The 14,274-nt window shown below is 58.5% G+C and overlaps 1 long non-coding RNA gene across 1 annotated transcript; it reads left to right on the plus strand.

Annotated features, from left to right (window-relative positions):
* The first annotated feature begins 583 nt into the window (after window positions 1-583).
* Window positions 584-13,661, plus strand: LOC135967230 (uncharacterized). Its single transcript, XR_010581228.1, has 3 exons — window positions 584-1,119; window positions 11,440-11,663; window positions 12,516-13,661. It is a non-coding gene; the product is annotated as an uncharacterized lncRNA (long non-coding RNA).
* Window positions 13,662-14,274: the final 613 nt, after the last annotated feature.

The raw sequence follows: 14,274 nt of genomic DNA on the forward strand, positions 1-14,274 counted from the left end.
TCGGCAGGGGGTAAGTGACTTGCTGTGTTGTCACTGGACAAGTGCTGGCGAGGCAGGCCATTTGCCTTGGTGGGGGTGGGGAGGGCTTTGAAACTCCATTTAAACGCTAACGAACTCTGGCCCAGGGCGGCCGGTGTGTTGTAGGGGAGTGTGGGGGTTGGGGGCTGGGTGGCTGCACAGCTTAGAAATCCCCATGAACTCTGTCCTGACACCCAGCACACAAGCAGCCCAGTGCTTTTCTTTCTCAGGAGTCTCCGTTTCCACCAGCAGAGGAGGAGACAGATGCCTTTCAGCTGCTGGCTGGTCCCCGGGACCCCACTGCCACTGAGAGCTGACGAGTGGTCAAGTGCACATGAGTGACATGGCCCCGGAGGCAGGAAGAATAGCCCCACTGGGGCTGTCATGTGTGTCATGTGCGTCTGTGTGAAGAGACCACCAAACAGGCTTTGTGTGAGCAATAGAGCTTTTTAATTACCTGGGTGCAAGTGGGCTGAGTCCGAAAAGAGAGTCAGCGAAGGGAGATAAGGGTGGGACGTTTTATAGGATTTGGGTAGGTAAAGGAAAATTACAGTCAAAGGGGGGTTGTTCTCTGGCAGGCAGGAATGGGGGTCACAAGGTGCTCAGTGGGGGAGATTTTTGAGCCAGGATGAGCCAGGAAAAGGAATTTCAGAAGATAATATCATCACTTAAGGCAAGGACCGGCCATTTTCACTTCTTTTGTGGTGGAATGTCATCAGTTAAGGCGAGGCAGGGTATTTGCACTTCTTTTGTGATTCTTCAGTTACTTCAGGCCATCTGGGCGTATACGTGCAAGTCACAGGGATGCCATGGCTTGACTTGGGCTCAGAGGCCTGACACTGTGGTCTTCAGCACAGCCCATACCATTACTCCCTTACGGGCGAGGATGTGCAGCTCAGAGAGGTGCAGTGACCTGCCTGAGGTCTACAGCCCCAAATGGCAGATGACAGGCTCAATTCCAGGCTTGTCTGCGGGGTGCCTTCCCTGGGCACAGGGGCTGCCAACCCTGTGTGAATGTGAGGCTCATGAAGGAGACGGGTGAGAAGCCTGAGCACTGGTGGCTGTGAGCTCCTAAACTGTAAAGACCAATAACATCCAAAGGTGAGTCTCATTAAATTGTGATTGGGGCGTGGGGTGCAGATGTATGTGCACATGTGCATGTGTGTGTGTGTATGTATACACACATTTATAAAATTTCACTCTTTGGTCACATTAACAGGGATATAGTGTGCATATCATAGGAGGTGATAATCCCAATGTATTGTAACTTGATCAAATCACACCTGAGCTTGTGGATCAGCAATGGGCGCAAAGACATAGATAAATAGGGATGAACCTAGAATAGGGCAGGCTGGCTGGTGACGGACCAGTCCATTGGGTTTTGTGGGGGAATATGAAGGAAATGGAGAGCTTGCTGCCCTGCTTTTAGGGCTCCCTGGAGCAGAACTGGGTCTGGAGTGTCCTCTTGAGGATTCAGAGATTACAGCCAGGCTCAGTGGGAAAGATTCCACTGTCGGTTCTTGGAGTCTGTGTGGGTGAACCAAGGCATTGCTGGGCCACATTCACTCAGGAGACCATAGCTGGGTGGGAAAGCCAGGTGGTGACTTTTGCATCCTTCCAACGCTAGGATTCGATTAAGAAGGTGTTTCGGTCCATTTTGTGCTGCTCTAACAGAATATCTGAGACTGGGTAATTTATAGACAGAAATGTATTTTCTTGCAGTTCTGGAGGCTGGGGACGTCCAAGACAAAGGTTCCAGCGGGTTTGCTGTCTGGTGAGGGCCCCCATCTCTGCTTCCAAAACGGTGCCTCGTTGCTGTGACCTCTGCGGTGCAGGAGTGCTGTGTCCTCACAGGGCAGAAGGGAGGGGAGGGCAGAAGGGGGCCAAACCCCAGGCAGCGGCATTAACCTATTCATGGGGCACAGCCCAGGAGCTAAACACCTGTCAAGAGGCCCCGACACCCCGCACTGTCGCACTGGGGGTTACGCTTCCAACACATGAGCTTTGGGGCCACATTCAGTCCACAGCAGGAAGTGTCTCCTTTGAAGATTTTTTTATTAGTGAAAATAAACTTGGCTGAAAATGGATTCATAGATTTTAAAGCCGTCAGATTAGGATGTTTGTAAGATGCAGCTGACCTAGAAGTAAATGGTAGCGTTAAGTAGGGGGAAAAGTGTAGCAAACTGCAACTTTCTGAGTAGATGATGATTTTATAAAATCACAGGCAAATCCCACAGAAGATTAGCTCCCCTGCCACATCAGTGGTCACCAACTGTGGCTGTAGTGGTGAAGAGACAGGGAGGGGGTGGGGCTGATGAACGGGCAGGTTTGGGGCCTCCACCCCTGTTTTAAGCAGAATAGCTCCATGTTCACTGTAGTGTTGCTTTGGTGAGTTTTCACGTGATGGCCAAAGCCAATTCCTGCCCTAGAAAAAACGTGAAGAAGCCCTGGGGCTCTATTAAAATATAAAATATTATACTTAGGCCGGGCACGGTGGCTCACGCCTGCAATCCCAGCACTTTGAGAGGCTGAGGTGGGCAGATCACACGGTCAGGAGATCGAGACCATCTTGGCTAACATGGTGAAACCTCATCTCTACTAAAAATACAAAAAATTAGCCAGGCGTGGTGGTGGTACACATCTGTAGTCCTAGCTACTCGGGAGGCTGAGGCAGGAGAATTGCTTGAACCCGGGAGGCGGAGGTTGCAGTGAGCTGAGATCGCACCACTGCACTCTAGCCTGGGTGACAGAGGGAGACTCCGTCTCAAAAAAAAAAAAACAAAATTGTACTTAGTGGTGGGGTGGTGCCTTTGGTCAGCAGCCCTCAGGACATACTTGTGAGCTGGCAGAGGGTGTGATCTGGTGCCAGATATGCTCTAACAGGGGTTCCAGTGACAAGGATCCAAGGGCCCACAGCACAGAGCCAGTGAAGGCAGACTCCAGGGTCCCAGTGGGGACTCCCCAGTGTCTGGAGGAGACCAGGGAATTAGCATTTTCAACAAAGGTTCAGGTGAGTCTTAGCTTATTCAACCAAAAAACCGTAGTGCTATGGTCTGGATCTGTGTCCCCACCCAAATCTCACGTAGAATTGTAATCCCCAGTGCTGGAGGTGAGGCCTGCTGGGAGGTGATTGGATCCTGGGGGTGGATTCCCCACTTTGGTGCTGTTCCTGTGACAGTGAGTTCTCCCCAGACACCGTTGTTAAAAAGTGTGCAGCACTGCCCGCCCCCCACCTTTCTTCTTCTCCGGCCATGTGCAGCGCTGGCTGCCCCTTTGCCTTCCACCATGATTGTAAGTTCCTGAGGCCTCCCCTGAAGCCGAGAAGATGCCGGTAGCATGATTCCTGTATGGCCTGCAGAACCGTGAGCCAATTCAACCTCTTCTCTTTATAACCCAGTCTCAGGCATTTCTTTATAGCAGTGCAAGAAGGGCCTAATACATGTAGCTCCAGAGGGCAGCCCAGCCGAGAATGGAAAGTTCCAGAAGGGTCCTCAGCAAGAGTGGCTCTGACACAGGAGGGGAACAGGCCTCATAAATGGGGGCAGCTGCTTGGGAATCGGTGGCTTCTACAATGAAGCCGAGGGATGTGGATGTGGGAGCTACACACGAGGAGGTGATGGCTCGAAAGCCAAGAATATTCAGGGAGAAAGCATAAAACAATGGACAGACACCACCGCCAGCCAGGTGTGTTTCTGGTGGCCTGCACAGAAACCCATCTGCCCCTTCTCTGCTGCTTGTAAGCCTACTCCTCCTTCTGCTCTGGGCTCTGGCCTCACCTCCTCCTGGAAGCCCTCCCAGATCTCCTCCTAGTTCAGCTCACCTCCCTGAAGCCCCGGGGTGGGAATTGGAGGTGACTGTGGCTGTAAGCCCTGGGAGATAGACCCCAGTCTGGGTTTGTCTGCCAGGGTCTGAAGAATGTGGGGTTGCTTAGCAGGACTCCGTGCCCAGCTGAGGCCAGGGGACTTGGGGGAGTGATGTGGTCAGAAGGGACTCTGATGTCCTTGTTCTTGGGACTTGTTATCCTCTTCTCCCAGCTGGGGTGCTTTTGCTCGGTGGAGCATCCACGTGCAATTTGTAAACAGGAAAGCATTCACTGCAGGTGAGGCTGGCTCTGGTAATCATCCATACACGTAGGGAGCGTGCAGGTGGAGGCTTGTGAGTTTCAGGTGGCAGCATCCTTTCCTGAGAGCACCTCCCTTCTCCTCCCAGCCCCTGCCTCCCCCTGTCTCTTCCTTCCCCCGGGGACCCGGCTCAGGCCTGTGGCTTGGCAGCCAGAGCTGAAGTGAGTGGGTGTGGGCAGATCTGCCCTGGCGGAGAAGAGGGTAGGGTGGGCCTCGGTGGGGTGACCCAACTGCTCCCCAGACAACCTCTCCTGGGGTCACTGTTGCCCCCTCCTCCCTCCAAGCCAGGTCATTCAGGCTCTGGTGCTTCTGTGAGCACCACCTGCTTTCCATAGAGCCCCTCGAATCAAGCAGCACTTCCCTGTACAACGCCAGCTGCAGGCTCCCAGGAGGCACCCAGAGAGGGTCTCCCTTCCCAGCTCTGGGATTCCTACTTTATTGGTGGTGGCACTTGCAGGCTCCAGGCCTCAGGGATTCTACCAGTTCCCCAGTGGTGTGGAAGTGTAGTCAGGGTGAAAACCTAGAAGGAATGGGTTCCCTTGGGATTTCCAGAAACCCCCAAACTGGACAGGGAGGCCATGGACGACTCAGCTCATTTTCTGGGTCAGGGCTCAGCAGGCCCCAGGGAACTGAGCCCCTGACACTCAGAGGGGACAGGGGTCAAAGGGAAGATCCCTCCAACTTCTGAAGGGCTGTGCGATATGACGAGCAGGAGTAGGGGGCGGCTCAGCCCCTCCAGGGCCACAGTCGGCTGGAATTGGTCACCGTCCTTTCTCAGAAGCAGAAAGTCCAGGAGATGTGGGCACACCAGTTCCCCAGCCCCCGACACACGCACAGGTGCCTCTCTACGGTGTGAATAAGTCACTTGGCACAAAATGCTGTGAGTGGGCACCCACTGGGACTTCAGCTCCAGGCATGAGGGGGATTTGAGGGCAGAGGCAGGGAAAGGGGACCCATCTGTGCTGCCACCCCAGGAGGTTGTTGCTCTGGAATCTCAGGGAGTCCCCCTTCCCCTTGCTTTAATGATTTTCAGCCTGGAGCTCTACCCGGGAACCTAGATGCTACCCGCATCCCAGAGAGGAGGACGTGGGTGGAGGGTGTGTTTGGGGTGAGATGGGACGCCTGGATTGAAGGGCCAATGGTGGTCTGGGAGCACAGCCCCCACTTCTCCCTTCTCCAAGGACACGTTCCCCAACACTGCATGGGCAGAGGGGCGTGGCCAGGCCAACCAGAAGGGAGGGCACCCCCAGGCCTGTGGCCACCTCCACCTTTTCCCACTTGGCCTATTTGTTCTTTCCAGCTCTTTCTGGCATTTTCCGGCATTTTCTGGCCAGAGTAGAACTGTAGAGGTCCTTGATGGACGAGATCCTTCCTGACGAAGAAGGAGGGATAGTTACCCTCGTCCCCTGCCAAGGTTAGGCCTCTACCTTCCTGACCAGAGGGAGGCGCAGGAGGAAGGGGACCCTCCCACTGGGGCAGCTCTACCCCAGCCCCGGGTCCAGGGCGTCTAGGGAGGGATGTGGCCTCCCTGCATCACCTTCCCTGCCCTCCCCTACCCCCCTTCCCTCCTTCCAGTTTGGCCCCAGGACCAGGCCCCTTCTGAGACAGGGGTGCGGGGGATGCTGAGGACAGAGGGTCTTAGGAACCGGGAAACAGTCTCTGCAGGGGTGCTGTGCACCCCTGCTCCCAGGGTGTGGGTGGGGGGGGTAGATGCTCCTTCTCCTCTGGGGCTGCCTGTGCTCCTGCTGCCTTTTAGGCTATTTTGCAGGGTGCACCCTCTACATAGAGACCCCCTCGAAATCCGGGAAGATGCCCACCGCTCTGCCTGGTCCTTTGCTGTGAACTACTCGGGCAGCGTTCCCTAATTCACACTGGGGTGTGACTGATCGCTACTCGTTTATCTTGAGTCTTTGAGAGGCTTTTACATTCTTACTGAGAAGCAAAACCTTCATCCCCTTGACCCCAAAGGAGCACGTGGTGGCCATCTCCTCCCCTGAAGAACAGCTGCCGAGGGCTGGGAAGGAGAAGGATAGGGACCCCCCATCGCGGGTCTCTCCAAAACCTCAGCCTAGCAGACAACCCAGCAGGCCGTTTAGCCTTCCCGGGCCTCAGCCTTCCCATCTGTGAAATGGAGATCGTCATAGCACCTTCCTGGCAAAGGTTTTGTAGGAGTGAATGTGAGAGTGCCCACAAACATCAAGGCCCCGTGCCCAACATGCAGCTGGCACCCCATTAATGCTCCACTAGTCCCAGTGGTGGGGACCAGTGAGTAGCGGCGCTGGGAAGGGTCCAGGCCCACGGGGTCACTCATTATGGACAGGGTGGGCTTCCGCCTCCAGTCCCGTGCAGCTCCCATCCAGCTTCTCCCGCCTGCTCTTCCTAGCAACGGCCTTGGCCAAACCCTCCCACACTGACCCCTGCCGGGAAGAGAGGAAGCTGCTCTGGGAAATTGGGGAAGTGGGAAAAACTCATTGCACCTTGACTGAGACAAGAGCCGGCTGGAAGGCGGGCAGGCTCCCTGGCACCCCCGAGGCCTACGCCTGACTGGCCGGGAGACTTCTCCCACGGCCCCCGCCTTCCGGGACTGTTGTAGGCCGCCAAAAGTCTCCCTGTCACCGTGCGGGGCCGGGTGTAGCACCTGTGGCTCAGCTCACCTGCAGGAAGCAGTCGGCCCAGGACGCTTCTGCCTTGGGCCCTGGACCTGCCCTGGGACCCTGATTGAGCGGGGAGCAGGTAGGCTGCAGGTCTTTGCTGCAGACCTTGGTTCCTCCCTAGCCAGTGGGATGCGCTTGGGGCCCCACCTAGGTGGCTCTGGGGCCAACCCTGGACAGTCAGAGGCAGGCTGGTGCTCAAAGACCTCCCTCCTGTGGCAGCTCCCCTGCCTGTGGCCTCTGGATAGGGCCCCACGGGCTGTCCCCGAGGCTGGGAACCAATTCTGCCTCACAGTCTCAGTGGGAACTGGCCTTGCCCACACCTTGACCTCAGACTTCTGGAGCTGTGAGACAGTAAACTCCTGTTGCCTGGATCATCCAGGCTATGGACTTGGTCAGGACCACCTCAGGTCACTAGTGCACAGCCCAGTTATATGGACCGATTGAAGGTGGAGGCACCCAGGCTGTGATTAGGGTCTCAGGACTTATGAGTCGGGATAGGGAGAGAGAGAGCAGGTGGGCGTGGGTCCTTGACGTAACTCTGGCTTTTGCCCACAGGGCCTGTGACTAGGTCAAACGAAAGTCCACACAGCAGAAAGTGGGAGGGGGTCTCGCATGCAGGAGAGAAAGGGGCTGGGGCAAGGGATCTGGCTCTGGCTCTGGCTCTGCGACTCTGTGTGGGGACCCACTATCCTCCCTCTGGAGGGGCCCAAGCCCTCCCGACCACCTCGGTGGTGAAGGCACAGCAGCCAGGTGGGTGAGCTGGCATATGAGCAGCTGGCCCGGCCCATCTGTGCCAGGAGGCCTGCACGACCTTGCTTCTCCTTCACATCCCTGACAAGGACGGCTCAGATGAGGCCTGTAATGACTGCAGGCTGCAGGGTGCCAGTGACGGGGGCAGGTCCCTGGGCCCGGGGGAGAGGGCTCCAAGCCCTGCAGAGCTGTGGCTCCCACTGTCCTTGGGTGTGGGGGACCGTCAGAGCTCAGATCCAGGACGGGCTGACTGTGTGGGCCTGGCCCTGTGGGATGCCTTTCCTCTGCCTGGGTGGGGTCCTGGGAGCCCCATCTGCTCTCCAGGTGGGCTAGTGGGCAGCTCAGTGCCCAGGTATAACTACAAGGCTGCCTGGCACCAAGCACCATGTGCCCTGGGAACCCTGCCCAGTGGTGAGCAAAGCATAGACTGTCCCACCTGCTGGGGCTGCCACAGGCAGCTTGGGCTGAGCTCAGGCAGCTCAGGTGCAAGACTAAGCTGGCCTGGAGACCGCACTCAGCTGCCCTTCCCTGCTGGCTCCCGATAGCAGCAGCTTTGCTCACCACCTAGAGTGGCACAGGGAGGCTCCAGCCCAGCCAGTCCCTAGATGGCAGGGCAGGGTCCCCACAGGCCCGCAGATGGAGCTGAGAAGATGCTGGAGCCTGGGAGGCCCAAGGAGGGGTGAGGGAGGTATCAGCACATAAGCTGGGTGCTGTGGGCTCCTGGAGTGAGCAGGGTCTGGGGAGATGGGCACTCATGTGACAAGGATGAACTATAGGCCAGCCAAGGACAGTCGTCCTGAAATGCAGGCTCCTGACGCAGCCGCCAGCCAAGACGAGATGTTTGCCAGCTGGAAAGGAAGGCCCAGGAGGGCCCAGATTGTGTCCCAAGTCCCAGGGTCACCCTGGGCTGGTGCCGTGCAGGCACGAATGACTGGCAGGATCTGGGTGTCCTTATCCTAGCCCAGCCTCACCCTGAGGGGTGTGAGCAGGAGGCAGGTGGGCAAGGTGGGTGCAGTCTTGTCTGACCCACGGAGTGTGTGTCGGGGGGCCACGAGGCAGCCAGGGTCTGGCCGGAGGTGCTGTGATGTGTTGGGGGAGGAACCCCCGGAGCTGAGGGAAGGGACATGAGTTTGAGTATTCCATTGGGTTGTCCCAGCTCAGGGATCCCTGTGGGGCCTGTGGGGGCCCCTGGAGCAGGAGCCCAGGCTGGATGTGAGGTTTGAGGCTGCTCGGCTCTCTTCTAAATCCTCCCCTATAAGCCCCGATCCACTGTGGCCGGTACCAGCCCAGGGACCCCTCAAAGTCCCCCCATAGTCACCACCTTCCTCTGGCTCTTGCCAGCTCCTGGACCCGCCTCTGCCCATCGGCATGGGGTTCCAATCAGGAGAAGAGTATGGACTTGACCTCAGCAGCCCGTGGTTTCAACTAAAGGCAGTTCTAGCTCTGCAGGTCCCTTGCTGGAGAGGCCCATTGAGGCAGGGCAGCCTCTGGGGACGCCTCGGGGAAGCTGACAAGGGATACTCAGGGAGGCCTACTTGCCTTCCCCCTTCTCCCTCAGGGGCACCAAGCTGTCTTGCATCCCCTGCAGCTCCCCCTCCCCTTGCTTGGCCGAAGGAGAAGTGCTGGAGGGCCCAGCATCCGCTCAGCCCCATTACTAGCCTTTCCTCACCTCCTCCTCTCCGGCCTGGTGGGAGCCCCGGGCAAAGGAGATGCTGAAGAACTGTGCCCAGTGGTTCAGCTTCCTGGGACCAGCAGGCAGCGCCCCCTGGGAGGATGTGGGCCCAGCCCAGGGGTCTTCTGGGGAGATGGGGAGTTGAGCAGAACCAGTGTCCCCTTTCTGTATGGGCTGGGAAGCTTCTTGGAGGAGGTCTGGGTGCTGCCTCTGCCTCTGGGGTCTCCTGCCATCGTAGCTGGGTCCCCTGACTCCTAGCTGCTGGGGTTTGAGGCTCAGACCCCGGACTGACCACTTCAGAGCCCAGTGGATCCCACCCCCTGGGGACAGCTGTTCCTGCGGGCAGAGCCGGGAGCAGACGCGCCCTCAACGGATGCCCCTGATCGCTGCATTTATGGAGCCTGTTGCTGTGGGTCATGGCCCTGGAGCCCAGGGACTTTTCACTACCTGGCCTCCTGTACCTTGGGCTTACACGAATTTCGATAACTACCAAAATATCAGAGATGTAAAGCTGTGGCTCCCGGTGATGAGTAGAAAATGCAACATCAAAATTAATTCTCTAGCAACAGCAGCCACCCACACAAAGCGTCAGATTATGTGCCAGGCACCACACACAAGGCAGCTCACTTAATTCTCAGGGAGACAGTGAGGTGAGATTATTAGCATCATTTCCCACTCCACAGATGGGAAAACTGAGGCAGAGAAAGACCACAGGTGCTTGCCCAGGGACACGCGGCTGGGAAGTACTGGGGCTGGGATTTGAACTCAGATCCTGTGAGCGCAACCTTCACCCTGCTGTGCCTCACTTCAAGGCCCTATTCAGTCAATTAGCAGAGTCTAGTGTGGCTCTTATGTCCCGCATAGACGTATTTATCATTTGAGGGTTGCTTCCGGGACTGATGACAGGCGGCAGGGTTCAGCACAGCGCCCCAGGGCTCCAGCTCAGACTCCTTGATCGCCCCAGCCTCCATCTCCCCCTGAGCAGTCCCCACACCTCAGTTCTCTGAGAGCCAGCGTGGGTCTGCCCTGGGAACAGAGCTCCATCCCTGAGGGTTTGCCAAGGGTCCTAAGCTGCAGCTCGGGGGCATCCGGCCCGCTCAGGCCACTGGGAGTCCCCAGTGGTTTGACACGTCTCGGGAAGCACTGGTACCTGGGACGCTAGAAAACCTGCTGCTCAGAGGGTGCTAGGTGCAGGGTACAAGGTGCAGGTTGGGGCCCAAGAGGCCAGAGAGCCTTCGAGTGGATGGCAGAGGGCACCGGCCACAGAATCACAGGACCACAGACTACAGGCCTAGGCCCTGCTTCCTTGTCACCCCAAGGCCCTGGCCCTGCCCTGCTGCCTGGGGCCTCCCCACAGCTCCGTGGAGAGGCAGAGAGGCTGGGCCCTGCGCAAGGAGGCGGCTCAGTTGGGCTCAGCTGCTCCATTGCAGCCCGTTTGCCCTCCGGCCCCAGTTCCTCGGGTGTCTCCAGAATGGAGATGGCAGCGGCGGGCACTGGGTTTCAGGGCTGTTTGCTACCCAGGTGGGGAATACACCAAGGACAGCCCAGGGCCGAAAGCCCAGGAACAGATTGCTCTGCCCTGGGGGCTAAAGAGGGTGACGGGTCAGAGAACAATGAGAAAGAAAGCAGCAGGGGTGCTGAGTGGAAGGGGCTGCCTGGCATGACCAAGGTCCTTGAGCAGGGTCGTGGGAGTCCTGCTCGGCCCCCTCTGCTCCTCACCTCCTGCCTTCCCCACACCTTGGGAGCCCCCAGGATGCAGCCTGAGGACCTTCTACATTGTCCCCACACCTTGGGAGCCCCCAGGATGCAGCCTGAGGACCTTCTACATTGTCCACATCATTCCCTGGCTTGGAACCCTCCTGCCTCTGCTGTTCTTAGGACCGACTCTAAGCTCATGAGCCTGGAGTCCTACGCTCTCCTTGATCTGGCCAATGCTGGCCCCTCTGGCCTAGTCCCCATCATCCCAGGCACACACCCTCCTTGGTGCGCAACAGAGCTCCCTCAGAACAGAATGAGGAGGGGGAAAAGTGTCCACACCACCATGCTTTGAATGTGGAGCCGCTTGGCCTGGAATAGGGCAGGGCAGTTCCAACTCCCTGGAGAGCCTGGGTGAGGCTTCCCTCCTGCAGGAAGCCCCCTTGACTCTCCACCACCTCCTCCAGGAAGCCCCCCTGATTATCACCTCCTTCAGGAAGCCCTCCTGACTCTCCATCACCTTCTCCAGGAAGCCCCCCCTGACTCTCCACCACTTCCTCCAGGAAGCCCTCCTGACTCTCCACCACCTCCTCCAGAAAGCCCCCCGACTCTCCACCACCTCCTCCAGGAAGCCCCCTTGACTCTCCAGGCAGATCTGTGCCTCCTCGAGGGTAGCGCAAGGCTGAGCTTTTCTCATGGGCTGGAGCCACCAAGTCACAGAGGAGGCAACGCCAGGCAAGGAACCTGGCAGAGGTAGGAACGAGGCTCGGCACAGCCCGGGCCCCCTGCAGGGAAGGGCTCTGGGGGTCTCCTAAGCTGAGATGGTCAGAGAAGTGAGAGTTGACTGAGCCCCTTGCTACCTGGCCCCCATGGATGGGGCTCGGCCCTGCTGGGGAGGGAGGAATGAGCCAGTGGCCTGCTTGGAAGGCCCTTGGGGCAGCTGGGGCAGACATGTGGAGGCTGTGAGGTCCTTGGCTCTTCTGAGGCCCCTCTGGCCGTGCGGGGCTGGGAGTCTTAGTTCTGGGGCAGGACCTGCCTCTAGGATCAACCTCCACCCAGGACAAAACCCCATCAGCTCCTGTGCTGGGGAGGTGAAGACCCCCACAGCCCCTGGCCTCCTCTTCCTCTCCCCTCCCCACACTGCCACCTTCCAACCTCAGGACACCTCTGCTGCCATGTGGGCTTCCAGAGAGTTCTGAAGGAGAGTCGGGGCAGGCCCAGGGCCGCAGCAGGGGCTCGCTGGTGTGGGAGAGAGGAACACTGGCTGGAGCACAGCTGCAGAGCGAAGGCTTGGAGGAGCCTCCTGGTGGAGCAGAGGATGGCAGGCGGTCACTGCCGCTCTGTGCTCTCCACCGTAGACTTCCAGAGCCTGAGAAACTGGGGGTCCTGGGGGCAACCTCATCCAGCCCGCTCAGTTCAACCATTTTCTCTGGGCGGCAGCTGGGTCCTGGGTCTCGTGTCCCAGCCCTGGACCACATCACGTGAACCGATGAGTAGTCCCAGCCACGATGCACAGCTGCCTAGTGGTCCTGGTTAACTTTATGTCATTAACTTGAAAAGCGCCATGCTCGGAGCCTTAGGCACCACCTCTTCCTCTCCTCACAGCCTCCCGAGGCTTCTACGACGGGGCCTGTTCTCCCTCTCTACAGAGGAAGAGACTGAGGTCAGAGAGGCTCAACGCCCCGCCTGAGCCTGCACCGCTAGGACCCACACCCCGGCGCTGGGTCCCCACAGTGCGTCCTCTGCCTTGAAGCAAGTTGGTCAGAGAGGAACATCCCTGGCAGTGGACTGCCTGGCATGTGCTGCTCTGCTGGGACACTGTGAGGACTCCTCTGTGGAGGCCGCCTGCTGACCACACTCCTGTAAGTGCCGGAGCACAGTGGTCTCCAGCAGGCGTCGGGACCCCCCACTGGCTCTTGGGACTTGCAGCTGAGCGGATGCAACAGGGCACGTGAGAGCAGAGTGGCTTCTGAGTGGCTGCCAGACAGCCAGCGGATTCAGCCTGTAGAGTGTGCTGTGCAAATGTGGGCAGACAGCGTGCAGCGGTTGCCGTCAGCGTCCCTCCTGGCCTCTGGCCATCGTGAGGCCACGGCTCTGACCTCTTCCAGCACCGTGAGCATGAGGCCCCGAGAAGGTACCATCACACCCAGGGTCCTGTTTGTCATGACTACCTGGATTGCTCAAATTCCCATTTGACACAGGAAGACGTGGCATCTCTGGAAATCGAGGCCGAGCTGGCAGGAGGGAGCTGGGATTCCCATCTGCACCTGCCCCTTCCCTGGGGATTTGCTGGTGGGACCTACAGGGACAGGTGGGAAGCTTGGTCCAGTGTCGCCGCTCCTCATGCGCCCCTCAGGAAAACGTCTACAGCCATGGGGAGCTGGCCATCCTTTCTTAGGAAGCTTTAGGCCAAAAGACAAAAAGGTGGCACTGCCCTGCCTCCACGACGCCAGGGACCCTGGACCTCAGGCCGAGAGTCAGCACCCCCATGATCTCAGGCCTGAGGCTGGCTTCCCTTGAGGGGTGTCGGCCTGGCAGTGTGTCCCAGACAGCTCAGCTCTCTCCAAAGGCCCTGGGAGGCTGGGCTCTGCTGACCCCACGCTCTGCTCCCAGGACCCCTGTCTGTTCCCAAGGGTCCTGCCAAGTCCCCCTGCCAGCTCAGGGTGTGTAGCAGACTCCCCCCCCCCCACTCACCACCCCGATCTCTCAGCGTAAACTCCATTCTGCCAATGCAATATTAAGTCAAATTGAGAAATATCCCCTTTCAAGTCTGTTTCTTAAAAAAAATTTTTTTTGAGCAAAAGAAGTCAAAAGTCAAAGGCACAGGTGGTGAACAGATGCTTCAGAAGTGACCTTGCACGTCCTAATTTGTCATGCCCCACATCCTGCCTGGTGGGCGTCCCACCCCTGGAGGGAGGTTGGGCAGTCCCCTTGCCACCACGGTGGGCAGCGCTGCCCTGGAGGAGGGAACAGGGCACTGGGATGTGGGTGCAATGCAGCATCCCAGCCCTGGGGGCACCTCGCGATTCTGCCCTGGAGCCTGCTGCCTGCCCTGCCTGCCCGCCGCGCTCCGACCAGGCTGAACACTGTTGGGGGTCAGCGGGCGAGTGAGGTGTCCAGACAGAGCTAGTGCCCTGCTGGCCAAGGTTCCAGCCCTGGGGAACTTTGAAGCAAAGTCAGCAGAAAACTGGCTGGGGCAGGGTTGGGGGGCCCTGCACTCCCCGGCAGAAGCTGCTCCCAGCCCCCTCCCCAACACACTATTCCAGACCCTTGAACGCTTCCTCCACAGTGTCCCCTCCGACACCACCGGCAGTGTGGCCCGTGGAGAAAGGGAGCCCCCTCCACAGATGGCGCGAGGCTCCCA

Source organism: Macaca fascicularis, chromosome 14, assembly GCF_037993035.2.
Source record: "Macaca fascicularis isolate 582-1 chromosome 14, T2T-MFA8v1.1".
NCBI classification, from domain to species: domain Eukaryota; kingdom Metazoa; phylum Chordata; class Mammalia; order Primates; family Cercopithecidae; genus Macaca; species Macaca fascicularis.